The sequence below is a fragment of the Eleutherodactylus coqui genome, chromosome 7, assembly GCF_035609145.1.
Source record: "Eleutherodactylus coqui strain aEleCoq1 chromosome 7, aEleCoq1.hap1, whole genome shotgun sequence".
Lineage (NCBI taxonomy): Eukaryota > Metazoa > Chordata > Amphibia > Anura > Eleutherodactylidae > Eleutherodactylus > Eleutherodactylus coqui.
Genome location: NC_089843.1, coordinates 67,533,928 through 67,558,679, shown reverse-complemented (window position 1 = coordinate 67,558,679; position 24,752 = coordinate 67,533,928). Strand labels below are relative to the sequence as shown.

General features: G+C 41.9%; 2 protein-coding genes across 3 annotated transcripts in view; one reads left to right on the top strand and one right to left on the bottom strand.

Annotated features, from left to right (window-relative positions):
• Window positions 1-24,752, bottom strand: part of LOC136572538 (uncharacterized) — a 249,188-nt gene that overhangs the window by 112,896 nt on the left and 111,540 nt on the right. The gene's annotated exons all lie outside the window — the stretch shown is intronic.
• C7H4orf19 (chromosome 7 C4orf19 homolog) overlaps window positions 1-24,752 on the top strand; it is a 70,011-nt gene that overhangs the window by 815 nt on the left and 44,444 nt on the right. The gene's annotated exons all lie outside the window — the stretch shown is intronic.

Here is a 24,752-nt window from a genome sequence, read left to right as displayed (position 1 = left end):
TGACAAGTCTGTTCTGCTAGTTGTTGGAAAATATACACATTGCAAATGTCCTGGTTTATATTTGCCTGCCTGTTACAGCCAGAAATGGGAATGTAAATCATTGTACAATGTGAGTGAAGGCAAACAAAAGCATGTTTTGTACATATAAGCCAGTGAAAGTTGGCATAGTAACAACACAGACATTGTGAGAATTTAGATGTTGCAGAGCTGAGTTTGTCATTTGTAAACTGTAATTTAGATTGTGAACGGCATGGTAATTTGCATGGTACTATCAAACTTAAAAGGGTATTCTGGGCATTTAACTACTTAGAATAGGTCATCAATAGTTGATCAATGAGAGCTATACCTTTTTTTTTTGCATCTCTGACCCCAATGTGGATGTCCAGGCCAGCTGCACTAACAGAGGTCAGAGGATCACTGAGGATCCCTAGCAGCGGACCCTTGCCAGTCAACTATTGATGACCTATGCTGAGAATTAGTCATCAATACTGCATGTGGTTGAGTGTCCGGAATACCCCTGGATGGATTTACATGTGTCGTAAAAAACCATCATAAATGAATTTGCAGATTTTAATGCACATTTTGGTGCGGATTCGCTGCTAAAAATGCTGAAGATTCTATTCTTTGCAATCAATATTGTGAAGAGTCAGAACTAAAGATAAGAAGTGGGACCTGCATCTATCACACCCCTTTAAATTTTGCTCTGGGGATGGAGTGTGTAGTGTTTGCTTACCCACACAGATGTAGCAGAGAGGAATTGGTATTTAACTGCTCTTTTTTTGCATATTGAAAGCTCATAGATTTATCGGACTTCTACCTGCCAATCTATGGAAAGCGTGGAGAGAATGGACAGTTTTATTAAATAACAGATAAACTACATATAATAATAATCTTTATTGATATAGCACCAATACATTCTGCACCACTTTACACCTCACAATCACACCTCTTTATAGTGCAAATGTATAAGGATACATTATGTAAAACTGAGGGACAGTGGGCCCGTTAGAGTGAATGATTTAGTGGGTACTTTTAATTGTACTGTAATTACTGTTATTATTATATCAAGTAAGGCTAACAAAAAACCTACAAAATCCATCAACAAGTCATCTGCAAGTGAGTTTGTCCTCAGCAGAACCTCACAGGCTTGTTGTGTTTTGGCCTCATGGTCGGGTCAGAACGTGGACCCACCCCCGAGGATCCTCAGATGGGACACTCTGACCCTGACTATATACATAGACACAAATGTATATAATTATAAATATGTGGGCACGCATATAAAGGATTCCTCCTGCATTACTGACAACGATGCTTCCATTAGAGAAAAGCTCCATACATCTGACATCCAATGGAGCTGGCCACAATTCTTTTCACTGTTGTATTGGTACAGAATGAGACAGAGGTAACACCTCTTTATGCCTTCATGTGAAATTGCAGTAATATAGATGTACCATAAAGGCCACATGCACCTATATGGAAGCCTGTACAAAAGCGTACACACAAGCATATTTGCACTGCTTTTATGCGCATGTTTTTTATGTCCATAATACAAAGTGCTTAAACTCCATTGATATTACTATACACCTAAGAAGCCCATTAAAGTCAATGGGATTGCATAAATATGCAGTGAATAGCATAATACATACATATTCACAGCATATTTATGCATGAAGTCAATGGGTCATTTTTGCGAGGCTTTTTACACACGCGCAAAAAAATTCTATATGCAGAGACTGTGCGTAGTTTGGTCGTATAAACACGCTGTGTATTAATGTGACTGAAATACGCAATACGCCCATGTGAAAAAAAAAACATTACCGTCCCAGGATGTTGGCCTAGTGCTATTTTGGCAAATAACTGCATTATAGATGGAAAGGTGCGGCTGCATAACCTCAATAAATGCTAAATTTAGTTTTCCATTTGACAAAAAAACTGCATCAAAGATTGTACAGTCTGAACAAGGTTTATTCTTCCTATGGGCCGTGCACGGATGAGGTCTTATTATGTTATGTTAGTAGCTATCCACTAATCTGCACTTCTATATAGCAGCCTTTAGCTTTACTGCACCTTTAAAGTTGCGCACCATGAATTTGATATTTAGATGCGAACGTAATTTGGTCCCTGTCACAAACTGCAAGTGGAAAGTTCTCACCTGTCACAAACATGGCTGCATGTCTTCTGCTGGTTGCCTGGGATGTATGAAAATGAGAGGTGGTGACGGCGAGCGGTGAGGAGGATGTGGCGCTGCAGGTGGACACAGTCTGCTGTCCTCTTCATTTGTTTCTGAGTCTTTTTTAATATAGTTAATTTATACTTTTTTGGGGTGGAAAAATACATCTCATGATTTATTTCAACCAAGTCTGCAGCTTGCTATAACTTCTAATATCATCCACAGGCAGATACGTATGTAGAGGCTTCTGGAGGCATACAGATACGGATCCTTTTACAATTAATCATTGGAACGAGCAAACGAGTCGTTCGTTTTCAAATGGTGTCCATTTACACACATAGATAATAGTTTACATTTTTCGTCTTTTTTTATCATACTCTATCAGTCCATTGTTGGTCTGTTAGAAGAGTCTGGAAATGATTTTGATCACCTTTTACACGGAACGATTGGCAAACGACGAACAATAGTTTTTTTATGCGTACATAAATCTTTCTATCGTTGGCCATGTTTATACTGAATGATTATAGTTAATTTTCACACAATTCAACGATTATTTGAACGATAATATTGTAAAAGCGCCCTAAAGTTGTGATCAAGGGGTCAGTTGTGATCAGTTAGCGCCTATTCTACTTAGTTTGGCTGATATCAAGGAGCTATGTTTTTTTTTCAACTACACAGGTGACCTACAGTGGCCAGTGATTCACTGCAGTGATAAGGAAGTGCAGAGACCAGTGGGGGACTGGAAAGAGTGAGAACCAGATCAGGGGGCACTGGGAAGAGTTGGAACCCAATCGGGAACGTGAGCTTGACTTATTCTTACCACTCATAAGGGCTTGTACACATTGGTGCTTATGGGTTCCATTTTCCTTTAGATAAATGGCATCCCATGGCCAAACTGAACCTCCTTATGATGGAACCAAACAGCACTCAACAGACCCCATTTCCTCTAATAGGGTCCATATGGCAGCCAACTGGCCAGCATTTTACAGGACAAATTAGCGCTGAATGCAGTCCTATTTTATCCTTTTTTTTAACAGAATTCAGCATCAGAGGTTCCAAAAGGCCCTTATTTTTTTTGAAAAATATTTTTTTAGCACTAGACAAAACATTTAAAGCGGCCCTTTAGGCCTGAATAAATAGAGATGGATGAACTGTTTCTATGTGCATTAGTATACATTGGTAATCTAAGACACTATATGCTGACTGGTCAGTACTGCTCATGTGGACTGCACTGGACAATCAAAGCAGGTGCAGTGTCTTAGTAGTCTAATGATGTATACTAGTGCAGAGTTTGCATCCAGTTATCAGAGAAGCTGGTGCGGCCATCTTTGTTTCTCCAGGTCCGAAGGGTCCCTTTAAAGGTTGACATGTGACTTGTAAATTAGAGCAGGTTACATCTTTAGCTATCGTTCCATATACATATACACAATTGACTCATCTGATTGCTTTGTGGTAAAGGTTGACATCAGAACTTGTAATTTCTACAAGCCTAATCTTTGAGATCAGGAAGATTTTTTCCTGTAGCAAAGCATATAATTACCTTTAATCAATGTAACACTTTCTGTTGATCTCCTAATGACGGTCCTTTCTTGAAGTCTATTGCTGCAGTCACTGCTGGGACAGCCCGGGTGTCACATTATATCTAATCTAGATGTGAAAAGAGTGGGTTTCATGAAAAGCGGCCATACTTTTGCTCCCAAGCTGTGGGAAAGCTATAACTCTCTGAAAGCCCCATCGTGCCAAACTGAAATAATATACATTACCTAAGCCTGATTTAAGTGAGTCCGTTTTCAATGATCTGACATGTAGAAAATCACTGCAGAAAAATTATAAACCTGAAAAACAACAGCAAAAAGTCATATGCCACATAGTAGCATTATCTTATCAGCCCCTAACAATGAAGAGCTCTGTCTGCAGTGAAGATCTAAGGATTAACAGGGAGTGTATGCAGAACGGAGGGAATGAGGTTGAATGTGAGCCTCTTTCTGTATGTGGCGGCATACATATAAGGGTGCTTTTACAAAGGCCGATAGTCGCCCAAATGATAGCTCAAAAGAGTCACTATGGGCAACTGTTGTCCCATGCAAACACCGGACCCGAAAGGGCAAGTGAGCAAGAATCACTCAATTGTAAGCGTTGCTTGATTTTCAAGTCATCTAAAAACCAAGTAACTGTTGGCTCCTGTAAACAGGCAGTCATTCATTTACTAATGACTGCCTGTTTACTCTGAATGGGGGAGTATGGCCGGAATAGATCTGTGGCATGCTTCGCGACAAACAGCGGGACAGCCATCGGGCAGTTAGGTGCCTGACAGTTGTTCAGTGTAAAATTACCCACATATAAAATCTTTGGGTTTTCTTTGCTGCAGATCTTATTTCTTCTTCTATACTGAAACTTTATTGGTCGGCACAGTCCTATGAAAATACAGTGAATAGTAGATGACTCAACAGTATTCATAAGAAGGTAGCAAATAAAGGCCCCTATACACCTTACACATCAGTCTACTAAGCCAGCTGATTTTGGCGGAACCAGAAAACTCATATATGTGTATGGGGGACTCCTGACTTTTTGCCGATGATGTTAGGGGAAAGAGAGATCAGGGACGTTGAATTTCAATGCCTGATCCTTTTGTCACCTCTAAACCTACCACCAGAGTTGTCCTGCTTTGGCTTTTTGCATCGTCTACACATAAAATACATCATCATTAAGCCAATCCAAGCATTTATGCATTAACCCTTTCCAATCCAATTTGTATCCTGGTTTTCCTAGGGGGCTTACTCTTTTTCTGCCATTATAAAACGGCGCTATCTGCTGGCTAAAGCCAGTACTGCCTGAGGTGACACGTTGGATAGACTCCGACAGCAAAAAGGCTGGCAATATACAGTAAGAAAACCCCGACGGATGTCTTCCAACATCGGAGCTGTACAGCCTTAAATCATAATGTCTTTGGATGTCAGACAGTGGATTGGAAAGGGTTAAGGGGAGTCAAGGGAAACAGCTGTCAACCCAACAAGGGTTCAGTCAACAGCCATGGAAGGTCTAAGGGCACCTTAGGATTGTAGAGAGATGTACCAATGGGTAATATGTCATAGATTTGCTCATGTCTAGCTGTGATTGAAAAATACTGTATATCAACGTTTTGAGTCTGAAAAAAACCAACTACATGCATGACTAACTGCAAGCAAATTCCATGAACTTGTAATGGACGGTTCATTCTGAGAATGTCACAGAAAAATGCATTACCTAAACAGGTATACCTACATTTCTTTTAGCTAATTTCCACCCCGTAGCAAAAATTGCTTCAAAATGTCTTATTTCTTGAAAAGTTAATTGTCCTGGTAGAAACTAAACTGAATGATGATTACTGCAGAACAGTACTGTTGGCCAAACAGGCCTACAGCTTGGATTTTTTTGTGACCCCAACACTCATTGAATTCAATGGAAGTGTGATGTCGCAGTGCTACTTGCAATCTTTGGGTAACAAGAAAATAAGAAAAAACCTAAATATATCCCAGTGCTCAAGTAGGTGGCACTAATCACATAGGTCGAATCAGCAGAAAGAACTATCAAAGCACTTACTTAGTGGGGGGGGGGGGGTAGAAACGCCAATCCCCTATTCATCCAGGTCTGCTAAACAATAATTGACTTCCGGTACCAAAAGAAGCAGAAATGATGACATCTGGTTCCAGGCAGATGATGTATTTACTCCATGACCAACAGAACAGGAAACCATTTGCAGGGTACTGCTACTACAAACCTTTTTCAAGCTTGAAAAAGTAGGCTTACATACTATGTTACTATGTTTGTAGCAGCAGGATCCATTCAAAATGTGTTGCTGCCCTGTTACGTGTTTAGTCTCACCACCTTGACCACTGGAAGATATTTTTGTTTTTTCCTATGTTCTTGTCACACCTGGTTGTAGCGAAGGATCCATGGGTAGATTACTTAGTGCCCTCTCTGTGAACGGGCATACCGGTCACAGCAGATGAGTTCCTCCTTTTTTGTTCCTTTGCATATTATACCCCTACTTCAGAGTACTGTCCTATATTTAATGGGCATAAACCTTGTAGTGGGCATCTAAGTGCTCCCTCACTCCAAGAAATGTCACAAGACATTATACTTTAGAAGATGGGAGGAATCTCGGCCAGGACGGAATCAGTTTTTAAGATGGCCATATACATAGGCTAAAAGGTTTTCAAACCATAGGGACTTACGTACGTAGAGACAGACAATGCAGCTGCTAAGAGACCCTAGGATAGAGGGGGCCCAGGCCAGATTGGTCTCACCTCCTTTGCTATTGGGTGGTGAGAAACTATTCAGGACTCCCCTTTCCTCCATTGTTAGCAAAGAAGGGTCTGCGGAATTGGCCGACGCATCATAAAAAGCATGGCAAGGAGAAAACGAAAATCAAGCCTCTTTGTCTTAAGTGGTAAAGCACAGCACCACATTGTAGTGGGCATTTTGATAATTGGTATACGTCTCTCTCCTATGCACATCCCTGCAATAGGTAGCTGTCGACAACTCCTCCGATCACCCCATAAATATGTATGTCCACTCTGGCCAAGCATGCATAGAGCAATAAGCTGCTGTTCTATTGCATTGTGCATATGGCATTTTAATTGACTGTTAAGCTAGTTCTAATAAAGGGTGTGTTCAAAAAGTAATTTCATGTGGCTTTTAATGAGGATGAATAGATGTTAATTAACTATATGTTCTATGACATCATATTTTAGTCTTTCCAACATTACATGTGATGACATAGTATTATCCAGTCAAAATGATCTTCTGGTATGTCACACAGAAACGTGAGGAGATCATATATATGAAATTTGTGATCCTAGATCTTGGATTTTCAGGTTGAAAAAGCTCTATAACAGAGCTCAAACCCCTTTGGCACTGCACAGAAGTTTCTGCTACTGAAAATCTGTGTCCCCGAGTTATTAGCCGTGTTCTTTACTTGCATATTGTTTAAAAAAAGTTGTCCGGGGGCTGAAAAAAAAGCTAGAAAATTGCTATACAAACATAAAAAAGGCAAATTCACCTAATCAGTTCCCAAGGCACCCCTGTTCCAATCGGACCTGGCCCCCCGCTACTCTCTACTTCCTGCTTGCTCATCAGGTCCCCCAAACCTACCACTGCTTGGGCAGCTTCACATTCAGTGTTTTTTGGAAAATGCACTTGCAGCTTTTGCTGCAGTTCTTTGAACCAAAGCCAGAAGTGGGTCCAGCAGGAAGGAGTGCAAGTCCTTCCTTTATAGTTCTTATTGTTTTTTTTTAATCCACTTCTGGCTTTGGTTAAAAAAACTGCATCAAAAACTGCAAATGCGTCTTCAAACAAATGCAGTGTGTGAAGCCACCCCTACAGCATCTGGTCCACCGCTACTCTCAACTTCCTGCTGGAGTGATGATATCCCGCCAACAGAAGCAATATGACAGCTGCAGCCAATCACCAGCTCACATCCGCCGATGATTAGTTAACTGCAGCTGTCACATGTCCTTGTGTTAGGACAGCATTACAACTGCTGTATATGCCTTCTTTTACCTTGTACAGTGGCCTGAGCACTTTTCAAGTTTCGTGTTAGCTTCTTGCTATCACAATATGGTTCACACATTGCAGCAGCCGGTAGCAGTTTTCATTATGATATGACATATATATATATATATATATATATATATATATATATTTGTCAGTACTTCATGTGCCAGACTCAATCTCCTTTTTCATTGTCTATACAGGCATTATATTAGTGGCCTGGTGCACTATCCTTGTGGCAACTATTGTTTGCCAAAATCCAAACGTAATGGTGCAGGATGCAACCTACCTATAGTAAAATAAGGTGTTTACAAATGTCATTCTGTTTTTTCCATTTGCTCTCATTACTGTTGTTTTGTGGGATGTTTATCAGTGCGGCACAGAGTGTTAAGGCAGCAGAAATACTAGTCCTAAGCTCTAACTCACGACCTGAAGGTTGCGGGTTCAATCCCTGCATGGTTCAGGTAACCAGCTCAAGGTTGACTCAGCCTTCCATCCTTCCAATGATTACTCAGCTTCCTTGGGGGGGGTAGAAGATGACTGGGGTAGGCAATTGCAAACCAACCCTTCAAAAGCAGTCTGCCAAGAAAATGTCACGACTTGGTGCTTGCACCAGGGGACTTTACTACTTGCTATCAGTGTATCATATGTAATTACTGGAGTTTCCTTTTAAATCGCTACTAAGCTGCATGCTAGTAATATCCATTTCAAAAAAGCATCTCAGTTATTCCAGGCATTTTTAAGGACTTTTCTCACATGACAGAATTAACCCACGCCGACATTTCTGCGTCACAATGTTAACCCTATGGGCTTGAATTCCGCACCTGTTAAAATCTGCGCGTTTTAACTTCAAAACCACAAGATTAAATCCCACAGCGGAAAAACTGCAGAATTAAGGAACATCTTGCGGAATTCTTGTTGCAAATTCCTAACATATAGAGGATGTAATTCCGTGTTTATAGTTTACGGGGGGGGAGGGGGGAGGGAATGCAATAAATTCCGCAAAATGCTCTACAGAATGCATTCTGCAGTTAAAGGGGTTGTCCCGCGCCGAAACGGGTTTTTTTTTTTTTCAACCCCCCCCCCCGTTCGGCGCGAGACAACCCCGATGCAGGGAGGTAAAGAAAGCTCACCGGAGCGCTTACCTGAATCCCCGCGCTCCGGTGACTTCTCTACTCACCGCTGAAGATGGCCTCTTCCTCCGTGGACCGCAGCTCTTCTGTGCGGTCCACTGCCGATTCCAGCCTCCTGATTGGCTGGAATCGGCACGTGACGGGGCGGAGCTACACGGAGCTACACGGAGCCCCATAGAAGACTGCAGAAGACCCGGACTGCGCAAGCGCGGCTAATTTGGCCATCGGAGGGCGAAAATTAGTCGGCACCATGGAGACGAGGACGCCAGCAACGGAACAGGTAAGTATAAAACTTTTTATAACTTCTGCATGGCTCATAATTAATGCACAATGTACATTACAAAGTGCATTATTATGGCCATGCAGAAGTGTACAGACCCACTTGCTGCCTCGGGACAACCCCTTTAACAAAACACTAATTGACAAAATTTGCATCTGTGCTGCATCCTGCAGAGAATTAGATCCCTTGTTGTTCTACCAACCCTTTTATCTAATCCGGTAATCTACCGTATTTCCTCGAGGATGCCGTAAGAGTGACAGAATCGGGAAACCATTGCTGAACAAATGGTAGTAGTGCTAAAACCTTTCACAATTACAACTAATGAAATAATTACAGCTACGGACGGGTTTACGAGATTGTACTGTAATAATTATTGTAGGATACGCTCCGCTTGTACTGTGACTCGTAGAAGGTGGAAAAACAGGCTTGTAACATGGGAGTTGCTTCACTATGATGACAAATAACACAAGGTATTGAATCCTTTAAGAATGTGGGGGAACCAGGTTAGATGTGTGTAATACATCGCCTGAGAGACAAACACATCACAGGGAACTAATCACCACCTATTAAACGTTTACTGCCACAGTTCCTCCATTGAAAAGCTTATTTCTAATCACAGAGTTAGACATATGAATTAGATGATCATGGCTTTGTAAAAGTTTAATTATGAACAGCTGTAATGATGTAGCCGACTACTAAGAGGAACTTTATTTGGGCTTCACAGCAACTATTTTAAGTGATATGACATCACACAGTCGCTATATTAAAACTCCTTGCAATTTTCAACCTTTAGCCTATGTCACCTTCCTCTCATTCATGTTGTCCAATTCAGAATACAGGAAAAGAATACAATGGCAAAGCGCCTTTTGCAGATGACAATAGGTAATAATTGTTAGTGATGAATGATTAAGACAAGGCCCATTTACACACAACGATTATCACTCTCAAATTTCGTTCAAACGATGTTCTTTGAACGATAATCGTTGTGTGTAAATGCTACCATCCTTAGCTTTTCGGCCGAACAGTGATTTGTAGTTCAGCAAAAAAAAACATCATTCAGCCAGCCAGCTGATAGCAGGGACCACATGCTGTAATTCTCTACGGGAGCGCTGATAACATTGTTTTCAGCTGCTCTCCCGAGAACAATGGAGCTGTATGCAGATAACAGACCACCTGCCGTTATCTGCCTACAGTCAAGGGAGCCTCATTTACATGCAAATGAAGTTAATAAGCTACTAATAAGCATTAGTACCCATTAGTAGCTTATGCAAAATGTATAATGGACCACTTCCAGGCACTTAGCAGAAGGAAATTTGGTGCAATGGCACCTATTATGTGTCCTACCATTAACATTCCAACACCATCGCCTTTGTTTGCAGCGGTGTCGTGAACGGGAAACCTGAACTGGAACCGTATAGTCTTTAGCAATGAATCCATGGTCTGTTTGAAAGCCCATTACGATCGTGTTCAAGTATGGAGGTCTCATGGTGAGCATTTCAATTCTGCTTTTGCAATAGAGCCCTATTTGCTAGTATGATTATCTGGCAAACCATCACATACGACAGTGGGTCATCCCTAGTAGTGACCGAGGGACACTAACAGCTCAGTAATATATGCTGGAAATCCCGCGGCCGCATGTGTTGCATCTCATGGCAGGGCTTCCAAGAGGCATTTTTCAGCAGGATAATGCTTGCCCACATAAAAAAATTATGGGACCCACTGGGAGTGGGTCCTATAACTCTACGAGTATACAGGATCTAGAGTCCCAGTTGCAACATCTGTGAGCAAATGTGTCACTGGATAACATAGGGAGCCTGTGTGCTTTCATGCCAAACCATATCTCATCATGTATCCTGGCTACAGATGACCCGACAGGGTACTAGAGCCTCCCTTGCATTGTATAGGTTTCCCCAATTAACCTATCCTTTCACTCTAATATTGTAATCTCTTACTTATATCATTATAGAAAGTTTCATTTGATTCCAATAACTCCTTTCTGGTGTATTTTTGTTTTTTGTCAATGAGTGAAGCGTGTTCTTTCCCTAGAGTAGTTTTACACTGGTTGATATCTGCTAGTGGTAACGTGCTCACAGATAATGAGAATATTGGTTGGTGGTCGTTAATAATGTGAATATTATTACTAGTACTGGGACAAACAATTCTTACTACAATCGTCCATCCCCATATAGAATGCATTCAACAAAAGTCTAACTCCCTTTTTACAATGGCAAATGTGCTGCCGATGAGTGAGCCACTGCACCTTCATTGGCGGATTGTGTGTATTTGCACATTAGCCAGTGATCGGGGAAACAAACATTTGGCGCACGTAAAAGGGCCTTTAGAATATAGCGTACTTAAATTGTCTTACTAAATGCAATGCATAGTTGTAGCACAGCTAAAATTGCATGTAAAGTGGTTGTCTAGGAGTTTTAATTGATGGTCTGTCCTTCATTTTGCTGATCAGAAGGACTCCCTGGTGCTAGAATGCCAATGATCATACATTGATAGCTTATTTTAAAGGTGGCCATACACTTTAGATAGTTGTCCAACATGGCTGAATATCTTTACCCAATATTTACCATCAGGCGTGGGTCAAAAGACTCCGATACATAATAGATAGTTTTCCAATTGTGGCAAAAGTTTGGAAGACTTTGATCTAATAAGTATGGCCACCTTAAAGATGGGCCATCAATTATGGTTCCAAACAACCACTATAACCCTATTTAACTGCATTGTGATACCTGCTTAACCCTGGCATGGCAAAGGGTCATTAAGGCTGAATGCACACGGGCAGAAATTCCACGGCGAGATTTTGCGCAGAATTTCCACCTTTGCACACTGCCATAGGATTGCATTAGTTTATGCCAAAATACTTAAGCCCATGAGCCCGTGGCAAGGGTCCTCGTTGTCTGGTGGGTCCCTACACTCACAAGACAACTTATAATTTGCCTGCAAGTGGGGTGATCGTCCGAACAGGGACGGCTGCACGCTAGAACCTAAGTACCTGACTCGCCATAGATGGAAAACGATCCAAGCAGAACAGGACACAGTTCCCACCAACACACAACGGATTGCATACCACATGGAAATTGACTGTTCACACCACATGTCCAGTAACCTGCATAGACACACAGAACATGACTGTTCACACCTACAGAAACCTCCCTGGATGATTAAAAAAATGTGTGAAATGGGAAAAAAACAATTACACAATTGGGGAGTGGGGGGATTACAGAATTCATGGTGTAGTAAAAATGACATATGATCTTTATTCTGTGGACACTACAATTACAGACATACCAATTTCATATAGTTTATTTTATTTAGTATATAGTACTTAAAAAATACTTTTTTTTTTTTTATTGCTTTCTGTCACCATCTTTTGACCCATTGACCCATTTCTTTTTTATTTTCTGTCAATGGTGTTGTGTGACGGATGACTTTTTTTACGGAAGGACCTGTAGTTTTTATCGGTATCATTTTACTGTGCGTATGATTTTTTGAGCTCTTTTCATACAAAATTTACTTGGAGACAAAGTAACCAAAAAAGCCCAATTCTGGCATTGTGTATTTCTTTTTTTGATGGCGCCCATTGTGCAGGAATAATAATGGGATATTTTATTAAATTGGACCTTGACTGATGCAGCAATACCAATTTTTACATTTTTGTTAATGCGACAATTGGGAAAAGGGAGGGTTAAACTTTAAATATTTTTTATTTGTTGCAATAATTAAAAAGTCCTTACTTTATTTATTTTTAATTGTGACCATTTGATCGCAATAGGCCGCCTGCAGACGGCCGGGTTGGAGAATGTTGGCCCGCTGTGAGAATTCTCGCAGTGGAATGCAGTCTTGTACCCCTGAAGAGGCCTGTGGCTCAACCGTTCCCGGCGTCCTCCATCTCTGCTATGCGCCGGCTGCCAGCCAGCCAGCGCATGAGCAGAGAGGAGCCGGCCCGGCAGTACTGCCATTTCTGTGCGGGCCACTTTGAGACCCGCACAGAAATAGAACATGCCATGATTTGTTTTCTGCGTGTGTTTTCAAGCGGACAAATCACGGCTGTGCGCATAGGATTGCGTTTTTCAATGCAATCCTATGCAGGCGGGCACGAGCGGAAATTCTGCGGGAATTCCCGCTGCAGAATTTCCGCCTATGTGCAGGGGGGCATACTCTGGTATTTCGTTATTCTGTATTTTAACAGGCTTCCTAGTAAAGATGTATTATAGGCATGTTGTAAGAGGCAAAGAACCATGACAGCCCTGGATGGTACCTTGCAATCTTATTGTGGCAGGGCCATTTGCGACATTAAGACCAGATCAAATGGGACATTTTAATGCCGCTGTCAAAATTGATAATAGCATTTAAAGGGTTAACAGCTGTGATCTGCGTTATCTCCAATCCTGGCTGTTGCACCGCATGTGGTGTTTGTCAAAAATAGCTGACACCCGTCGTGTAAGGAGCGCACTGCACACACAACATCTATGTATGTTCTAACTGTTTGGGGGAATTTACAGTTATAGCATATATAGCCGTTTGTATGCCAGCTAGGAGTTAAGACCCCAATACACCTGCAAGAACTGTAAGATGAGGAATCATTCATCCGACAGCTATTTCCTTTGACTCCCCCATACACATGAACATTCGGCTTTGCGAAGTGTTTGTGTGTTTAGGGAGGTAAGCCACAACCAGACAGTTCTGGCGCTGTCTTATCTCTCAGGAAACAAACGGATCAAGTGCTGAAATTAAGCTTCCTTGATTCTAGTTTTCCCTGACATGATCTGTTGGGGACAAGTTGAGCCAGCCCCATACACATAAGAGAGTGGTCCGGCCCTAGTGGGTTCAGATGATTAAACGCCAATATGTATGGGGGCCTTTAGTTTACCTGCAGTCCCATATAAAACCATGCAAACACATCTTATCTCATGATGACTTATAGCAACATTCAACTTTACTCTATCTGTGAAAAGTTTAACTGTTTTTTATACCATGTCTCATTTTTATTAATAAGAGTTAGAAACCTCAGCCTGCATGTTGACTATAGGACGTTGTAGCGTTGCGGTATAGCCGTCGGTTTACACATTTAATCATTACAACCCTTTAGAGCATTTTTTTTACTTTGCATAAGCCCTGGTAATGTGATCATGTGGAAATTCCAGTGGAAGAGGTTGTTCTCTAAGCCCAGGAATTAGATGAAATGCTTATTCCTGAGGCCTATGTGAGAGGTCATTCACTGCTGCACAACGCATCCATACATCTTGTGTTCTAGGATCTTGGATTGAAAAATAAATACTAAAAAAGAGTTTTTGCTTGTTTATTAGGCAATCGCATTAATAGCAACTCTACTACCTAAATCAGCCCCTTTGAGAGTAGGAGCTACATTGGAAGAACATAATAGAAATCACATCTTTACAGTGCAGTACACGGACTTTTATAGATTTCTGGTAGTTCACCTCCATGATGCACAGAGAAGAGGGACCCGCATAGTAAATATCATAATATGCCTATACTAATGGAGCCAGGTTTTATCCCTTTGGACTCTTAGTCCAATTCCCAACCCCAATGCTTGCTAGCAATGTATTTCCTCTAAAGAGTAAAGGTCTGGATAGATTGTTGCAAACCATGTCAAAAAGCACAGGACCAACCAGGACAGGGACATCTCCTAGTGCCCCATAGCAATTGTACGCCCTTGGTTCTTCTTTTTATAACATGTTCCATAGGCAGGTACGTATAGAGCCAATGGAAAAATATCTGCATAACCAGGATAATAGGTTGGGTTAGGAGAGGCATGATAATTGCATTCTCATATTATGAAATATAAACATCAATGTTTGCTTGGTTTCTTTACGCTGAGAGCACACACGTGCAGTCTTTTCTCTATTAGTCAACCAGCTGTCTAGATATTTAGACTATTACTTTATGAAGAAATATACAATATATGTAATGCAAGTAGAGATGAGCGAACGTACTCGGATAAGCACTACTCGTCCGAGTAATGTGCCTTATCCGAGTACCGCTGTACTCGTGCTGAAAGATTCGGGACGCGCTGCGGAGCGGGGAGCTGCAGGGGAGAGCGGGGAGGAACGGAGGGGAGATCTTTCTCTCCTTCTATCCCGCCCGCTCTGCCCCGCTCCCCGCTGCGACTCACCTGTCAGCAGCGGAGCGCCCCGAATCTTTCAGCACGAGTACAGCGGTACTCGGATAAGGCACATTACTCGGACGAGTAGTGCTTATCCAAATACATCTCTAAATGCAAGTTGTTCTCCTGTTAGAAAATCTATGCAGCCCTGCCAGCATCTAGGGGTCTTTACAACCCTGCGTTGTTCAATCCAGTGAAGGCTCCATCCTAGCGTTCTGACCTCTCTGCAGAAAACTGCATTGGGATAGAAAGCAGGAGGGAACCAGTCTGTTGGGTGATGGTGGGAATGCAGGATTTGGAATACGATGCAGCAGATGGAGCAACCAAAATTAACAATTTTTATCTGCAATCAAAGGAATAAAAGTGAACAAGGTTAGAAGAACACTAAAGCAATTAAACAATCCCTTTTAACCCCATAAGCATGCAAGCTTTTTTTTTTCTTCATTTTTTGCTTTTCGTCGATATATTTGCTTGAGGGCTCATTTTTTAGTGGGATGTCCTGTAATTTCTATTAGTACCATTTTGGTAATAATTTTTTTTTTGGGAAAATTGAGAGACCAAAAAAGCGCAATTCTGACACTATTTTTTTTTCTGACTGTTCACCGTGCGGATTAAATAATGTGTTACTTTGTAGGCTGAAAGATCTGCAAACACTGATTAATAGGCTCAGTGATTTGTGAGAAAACTGCAGGATTTTAGGATTCTCTAAGATATAGACTGAGATAATAAAAAAAACACCAACAATTCTTTAAAAATATGTCTACCATAAAAAAACTTATACAACAATTCCTTTTCTGATGACACCTTCCCTTTAATAAAGGACTTGTTCACTTTAGAGAAACCCTAGTTATATCTCATACCAGGTCATATTGAGCGAACAATATGAGTTCCCTCATTGGATTTCCACTGAGCTTGTTGCTTGCTGAGTGATATAATCAATATGGATGAATTATAGCCTATCAGCAGCCTCCATGCTCCACAGTCAGTAGCAGTCAAACTGGTTTATGCTATTTACTTTGGTAATTCAATGGTGGAGGGACAATGGGAGGCAAAATAAAAAAATAGAATATCATAGGACCATGTTCTGTATGTTATATACAGCGCCCGGCAATCATTCTATCATTGTCTTGTTTTTGTCATAGACTTCACTTAAAACCAATGTGCTTTATCTTCTGACTCATATCGTTGAACCCACCAATAGTATGGAGGTGGACAACTCTCTGCCAACACAAAAGGGTAGGCAAACTAACATATGTCATTCATATACAGTAATGAGCACTCTGGATCTGATATTTATACTTCTAAGGCTGCTTTGACATCTGCGTTGTGGGTTCCGTTTTTCTGCTCCGTTATGGGAGCAGGAAAGGGGAATCCCCTGACCGAATGTGTCCATCTTATGATGGAACCAAACAGCACAGAACAGACTCAACTGACTATAATGGGGTCCGTTTGGTTTCCGCTTAGCTCCGAACGGATGTTCCTGCACAGATGTGAAAGCAGCCTTAGACTGATGTGGTGCAGTTTGTTATCAAAACAACTCTGCCCTTCTGTAGATGCATTATGTAACTACACGCTAAACCTCACTCTCACTCATCATCACCATAGCATCTACAGCATAGGTTTCAAACTCATTTTCACCAACGGCCATATCAGCATTACGGTTGCCTTCAAACGGGCGTTTTTATTTGTAAGACTATATTTTAAAGGATATATTTAAAAAACAGATGGACCAGATTAAGGTGAGCTCCAGGTACTTATCATGGGTTGTCTACATTTGGACACACGTAATTTGCAGCACTTGTGGCAGTGGGTGGGTTCCGATTACCCCTTCACTGCAATTGGCTGACACTAATTAGGCGTATATGATTTACTATATATGATCATTTTGTCAATATGGTTGCTAAGCTTGTGGAAGGCCTTACAGCCGAAACGCTACTGTCTGTGTGATGGGAGAATAAAGAGTACATTTTATATAGCACCTCTACATGCTGCCAGGATTTTCTTCTATATTACGTGGACCAGATTAAGGCTGGCTACACACCAACGGGTTGGGAGCTCGCAGTGGAATCCGGCCCTGACTGCAGCCGGCGTCCGTTCGTACCTGTTCTTATCTCTTCTTTAACTGTACTGCGGATGGCTGTGGTGAGCTGCCGTGTATATGCACAGTACAGATTTTTAAAAGATGTTTATTTTTGTTTCACTGTGGCTAGGCGATGACGCAGAATCTGTGACCATTCCGCAATAAGGTACTAGTCTAGAAAAATTGGCACACAAGTCCCCCAACACAGATCCTTGACTCTAAACTGCCAGGTAGTCAGAGAAAAGGAAAAGTTCTGGAAGTTAGCAGAATCTGGTGAAAGGTTCCCAAAAATCCCTTAGGGCAGAGCCCAAAACTCACTGGGTTATGCAGCCGTATAACACAATGTCCTCTCTGATCTGTGCAGTAGGCTCACAGTATATGGACAGGCAAGCTGGAACAGACTGCCCACTGCAGGATGGAAGCGAGGACCTACCGGCCTGAGCCCCGGCAGGCAGCGCTTGACAGCAGGAAAGGCTCAGTGGAAGAAGCAGACAGGGGAGTGCACATCCATGGCTCCCAGGGCTGCAGTAACAGCCACAGCGCTCAGTCTGCATGCACTGAGTATCACATTGTAGGACCAAGATGGCGGTCACAATCCTGGTACCCAGTAGCAGGCTGCAATCTAGTCTACAGTGCGCCAGACGGTCTTCCTGGCACAGCTTAGGACCTTCCAATCTGGAAGAGACTCTTCTGCATCTGGACCACGCGAGCCAAGTAAAATGACATGGTGGACCACATTCGGTCCGCAGGCCTTGAGTTTTACGCATGTAATCTACAGGGTGGGACATAGAAAAGTAACCCGGCACCACACTTTTATGAAAACTGTCTAAAAGAAAATTTGTGTTTGTTGCCCACAGCAATCAATCACAATGCAGCTTTCATTTCTTATGCTGCTGAGATGAAATGAAAGCTGCACTGTGATTGATTGCTATGGCCAACAAAGATTTTCTTTTAGAGTATGTTCACACGTCGCTGATTTGCTGCAGATTTTGGTTCAGATCTGCAGCAGATTTCATCTCTTCAATTTGAATTCAATTGAAAGGGTGAAATCTACTGCAGATCTGCAACAAAATCTGCAACAAAATCCTCAGCAAATCAGCGACGTGTGAACTCACCCTTAGACAGCTTTCGTAAGAGTGTAGTTTTGAACTAGTTTCACATGACCCACCCTGTACAACAAACGTCATGCCTCATATTATCTATATCCACACTAGAGGGGCAAAGTTATTGCTCTCAATCAAACATACAAGCCTAAATCATAAAATGTACACTTTTTCATCACTGAAATATAGGTTATTTTTATGCAAGTATATGAAGTCACACACAAATTCTATGGCCTTGTTGTTGATTTTGATTTGAATCTGGCCATTTTTTGATGTCCTCATAATTTTAGTGTCTAAATTCAGGTAGAGGCCCATTTTTTCACTTTCAGTTTTAAAGGGGTTGTCCCGCGCCGAAACGGGGTTTGTTTTTTTTTCAACCCCCCCCCGTTCGGCGCGAGACAACCCCGATGCAGGGGTTAAAAAAGAACACCGGACAGCGCTTACCTGAATCCCCGCGCTCCGGTGACTTCTTACTTACCTGCTGAAGATGGCCGCCGGGATCTTCTCTCTCGGTGGACCGCAGGGCTTCTGTGCGGTCCATTGCCGATTCCAGCCTCCTGATTGGCTGGAATCGGCACGTGACGGGGTGGAGCTACAAGGAGCCGGCATCCACGGCATCCAGCACGAGCGGCCCCATTGAGGAAAGAAGAAGACCCGGACTGCGCAAGCGCGTCTAATTTGGCCATTAGACGCCGAAAATTAGACGGCCTCCATGGAAACGAGGACGCCAGCAACGGAGCAGGTAAGTGAAAAACTTCTTATAACTTCTGTATGGCTCATAATTAATGCACAATGTACATTACAAAGTGCATTAATATGGCCATACAGAAGTGTATAGACCCACTTGCTGCAGCGGGACAACCCCTTTAATCTTACATATCAGCTGCTTCAGACCGGCTTCTGTTTCTGCAGGCAGAATTGTGTTATCCACATAACGGAGATTGTTGATGTTTCTGCCACCTATTCTCACCCCAGTTTCCAATTTGTCTAGGTCCATTTTCCGCATGATTACTTCTGCATATAGGTTAAACAAGAAGGGTGAGAGGATGCAGCCCTGTCAGACGCCTTTGCTGATCCCAAACCAATCTGTGTCCCCTATACTGTGTTCTCACAGTGGCTTCTTGATTGGTATAATAGGATTTTAGCAGCTTGACTAGATGTGCCAATACCCCCAACTCTTGTAAGGCGTGCCATAGCTTGTCATGGTCAATGCAATTAAAGGCTTTGATGTAGTTGATGAAGCACATATACAGTATATACTCTTTCGGTATTCTTGAGCATTTGGTATTCTATTCCTATTGCAGGTTTGCAATATGGTTGCGGGTGTTGAGTCCTCGCCGGAATCCTGCCTGCACATCAGGGAGTGCCGCTTCATCTACTGATTTCATCCTTTCCTGTATAATTTTGAGAAGGATCTTGCTTACATGCAGAATGAGGGCTATTGTTCGGTAGTTGGAGCAATTCTGTGAGTTGCCTTTCTTTAGTAGAGGGATGAAGAAATCTATGTCATTGGGGTGAAGGGCAATGCTAAACATGGACAAAATCTGGAAGAGTAGGGATATCAGCATAGCAACTAAATGCAGGATAGTGCAAACCATCATTTTCCCCCATAGCCATGTATGGATGTGAAAGCTGGACTACGAAAAAAGTTGATAGGAGGATTGATGCGCTCAAGCTGTGGTGCTGGAGAAAGCTGCTGCGTATGCCCTGGATGGCCAGAGTAACAAACAGAGAAGTTCTGGATCGTATAAGACCCGATATATCACTGGAGGGGAGGATGACAAGACTCAGGTTCACGTACTTTGGCCATGTAATGCGCGCAGAGTAGTTAGAAAAACCTGTAATGCTTGGACAGATCAGTGGCAAAAGAAGACCTGGCCGCCAAAGGACACGATGGCTGATACTGTCAGAGCGGATACTGGCATGGATATCACACAACTGAAAGAAGCAGTGCAAAACCGAAAAACATGGAGGAAGGGAGCCTTTAGGGTCACCGAGGGTTGTAAACAACTAAACAGCTAACAATAACAACATACAAGTGTAGGCATTACAGTCGCTATCCTGGGATGGGCTTTCTATATATGCAGTATTTGACATAATGAATATTTTTTACTGGTCCCTTTCTTTTCAGCAACAGAATATGTATCATAGTGCTAATCTATGTCGCAGCTAAAGCGCCCTTGGAGAGAGGAGTATAGCCTAAGTTCATTGCATCAGTATTTTTTGTAAGTGGTGAAAAGCTGTGCCGGGATCCTTAATCCACACGTCCTATAAACAAGTGTATGGGGAGCAGTATGTTTATGGTCATTGTCCTGCTGGTGAATGAACCTCTGCTCTACTCTCACATCTCACATCTCTGACAGATTTCCCTTTAATTACTGCCATTAGTCTTTCTTTCATCCCTGACCAGTCATTCAGTCTTCTGATAAAAAGCCTCTCCAAAGTATGATGCTGCCCCACCATGTTTCACTGCTAGAATAGTGTTCTTGTGATGGGAAGTGTTGAGTTTGCGCCCTGCATAGAGTTTCCCGTGGTTAAGAAGTTCTATTTTAGTCTACTCTGACGAGAGAACCGTCTTCAATGTGTCTGCCATATCCTGTTTAGTAAACTCCAAACGTGTTATATTTTTATTTAGGCAATGGTTTTCTTCTGGCCACTCTTCCATAAAGCCTCGCTCTGAGGAATGTACGGCTGGCAGTGGTCTATGAACAGATACTTCCATCTCCTCTATGGATCTTTGGTGCTCCTTCAGAGTTATCGTTAGTGTCTTTGTTGAGTCTCTGATTAACGTCTTCCTTGCCCAGTCTTTGAGTTTTCGTTAGTGGTCTTCTCTTGTAAGGTTTGTAGTTGTTCTATATTCTTTCAATTGTGTTATAATGAATTTAATGGCGCTCTGTGGGATTTTCACAGTTTGGGATATTTTTTTACAACCCAACCCTGATCTATATTTGCCCATAACTTTGTGTCTGACCTGTTTGGAGAGCTCCTTGGTCTACATGTTGCTTGTTTAGTGGTGTTACAGACTCAGAGGCCTTTCAGAACAGGTGTATTTATTAATGTGCATGGCGGTCTCTCGGCTTCTCCCATGATGGCAGATGTCACGGAGATAAGGATTAGTCGGTTGGATTTCAACTGCCCAATCCTTTTGTTCTCAAGAGAGATGTTGCTGCCAGAGGTGTCTTGCAGCGGCTTTCTCCCCTTTCTACATTCAGAACACATGCACGGTCAGCCAAGTGTATATGTGTATGCAGAGGATCAGCAGGGGATCAGGAAAGATAGCTATTCAGTCTACAGCAATCTACAATGTATGGGCAGCTTACATGCTAATAAATATTCTGCCCCATAGTACTTAAGCATTGGGATGTGCCTAGACCTATAATCTCACTTCTCTGGAGCATTAATAGGCAGATATAGCATATGATTTATTCCTATATGTAGTCTTCTATCTAGAAGCTTTTACATTTTCTTACTGCTGCTCTTCTTGTGCTTACAGTGGCCGTTTCCCTTATGCATCTTGGTAAAAGCTTTGTCCTTTTACTTTAGCACTTGAAGGTAAATGTATGCTGCAGGATATAAGGTGGATGACTATATTTAGCAGTCTTCAAAAGCCAACCTTGTATTTAGAGGCAATAAGCCTCCGCTGTGCCGCTGCTCAGATAGCCGCTGTCCCTTGCTGTAAAAAATTGAAAGTTGTACTATCTCATAAAGATTAGACAAGGGGCCGGGATTTTACACCCAATGGACTGATGATTGCCCAGTTGTTCTCTACTGCTAAGCTGTTGTAAAATATCAGCACAGGTCACTTCACTGATAATTCGTATTGCTCTGCGTCCGTTTGCTTTCAAATAGTTTGTTGAATAAATTATGAAAGAACGTCTCCAGGGACTATGCTCAACAATGACTTGAATGTAAGAAATTGATGTCTTATAAGATTTACATCTTGCCAAGCAAAAAATCGTGCAAAAACGCATGTGTGGCTTAAAGAGTTAAGGAGAACATCACTGGAGGGTGTGGAGGTAAACCAGCATACACTAGGTATTAATACCACTGCTTTAAATCGCCAGGCAAAAGGGAATTAGCCCCTCCACTACCCTTGACCACCAGGGAAGCTGACATTAACCTTTCCACTTCCCTAGAACACCACAAGTGTGTTCATTCATCCTTTTAGTCTGATAAACCACTAGCAAAGCTTACATTAACCCATGTAGTGCTACAGATGCACAGAGCCCTAGGCCATGAGATAAGCTGGAATGAACCCTCTACTATCCTATACCCATCGGGGAAGCAAAAAGGAAACCCTAAGCTAGACCACTAGAGATGTCTGAAATGCGTTTTTGGCAAACTAAGGTATGCCTTATATTCTAAAATAACAGAATTTATCATATATAGTAGCAAAAAAATTAAGGTAATCAATAGTTGATCAGTGGTGATCAGCCACTTAGGGTCCCTACCAATTAGCTGACCTTTCAGCCCCTTGTCATTGCAGTGGGCCGAATGTCATCATTTGTGGCCTGGGTGGGAGTGTATTAGATAGCTGAATTCCCATTTAAATCAACTGGAGTGATAGAGTGATGCCCCCTATTTCACTTCCGGTTCCTCATTGAGGACAGAGCTGGAAGGGTAATGGAAGGCATCACTCCCAATGATTTCAGTGGGAATAAAGCCATCTAGTACATGTTTCCCCCTGACCAACGATGATGGTGTCTGGCCCACCTACACTGACAGAGGATTACTGGGGATCCCCTCCGATCAGCTATTGATTACCTATCCTGAGTACTCTTAAGCCCTGAATACTCCTTAAACTAGTTAGGAAAACCTACAAGTGCTCTTATTTTATCTGTTTCTCTTTTTTCCATATATGCAAAGCAACCTCTTCATTGAAAAAAATAGGTCCCAGCAGTGGGAACTTCAAAATTCTAAGAAATATCCTTTAAATACAGTATAACATAGGTACTGATAACGTCATCATTAATCAATATACCTTATTACCAAACATGTAACATCAGCAAAGCTCTGCTGTTACACAGAGGTAGAAAGAGCCACTCAAACGCTTCTGATGTGCTTATACACTATAATGGAACCTCTTTGAGAAGACCACCCAAAATTGCATTAAAAACTGGTCTTCAAGAGGGGCGGTCTTCTCAAAAAATATAGCCAGTATGTATGATTTATGGCTGAAGTGAAAATCTTTCAATAAAAATCTTATCAAACGGTGGGCTTTTGGAAAGGTTTCACTGTATTTGCATAGCACAGGCATTCTTTGTATTGTAGGGGCCACATTATATAAACATTCATTGTGCCAAACGTTCATTGTACCAATGAGTGGACCTTTAAATATTCCCCCTTCAGGAGAATTTTTTTTTTTACCTTGGGTTTGTCAGCAGACTACAATCTATGATCTGTGCACAAACTAAAGACTACGTAAATCAATCTGATATACAATAAAGACATTCAAAGAAAGTTCTGCCAACTAGATTTACTGAGCATTATTGGAATGGGTAGAGTTCTAAACTCATACAGTACATCATCACTAATGTCAAGGACATTCACAAGACAAAGTGAATGTACATCTTTTAATGCTATGTCCTTTTTAAGTCCAATATAGCTCCATTTCCATGATATAGAGGTTGGAATCCCCAAATAAACATAAAGTTAAATGGCCATCTGCAGCCACCAGAAAATGTAACAGTTTTGATATTAATTGTAACCATTTAAGGACCAAGCACAGTAAATTTCCGGCGCTTGTTCCTTGGCTTTAAACCTAGCCGATAGTAAAAATATGGAGGGGGTTTAAACCCCTTGCTTCTGTAATCAATCAGAAGAAGCATGTTGGGTTGGTTGTCAGCTGTTAGTCACAGCTGATAACCCGGAGGAGAAGGCAGAAGTGGGTTTTAACCGTTTCTGCTTTCTCCTTTCCCGAGTACACAGCGCTCAATGAGCGATATGTACTGAAAAGAGGAAGTATAACTTCCACTACACGAGCCAGCAGTCACATGAATGCCAGAATTTCCTGCTACAGCAGAGCTGCAGGGTCCTAGCAGACCCTGATCAGCTCTGCCAGTGACTATTGTCACTACAGAGGATGTTTTCCACTCTAACTGGGGCTCCTATGGATGCCTCAGCTACAGTGGAAAGTGTAAAATAAAAAAAAACATGTGAATGACCCCCAGAGGTCTTACATGATGTCCTGGGGGACATAGATAGTAAAAAAATAATTGCATACATAAGTAAAACAAAATTACAGAATAAAAAAAGTATATATACATAAGAAAGAAAATAACCCAAAGCCGCGCCAACCAAAACCGGCGCCGTATGCGC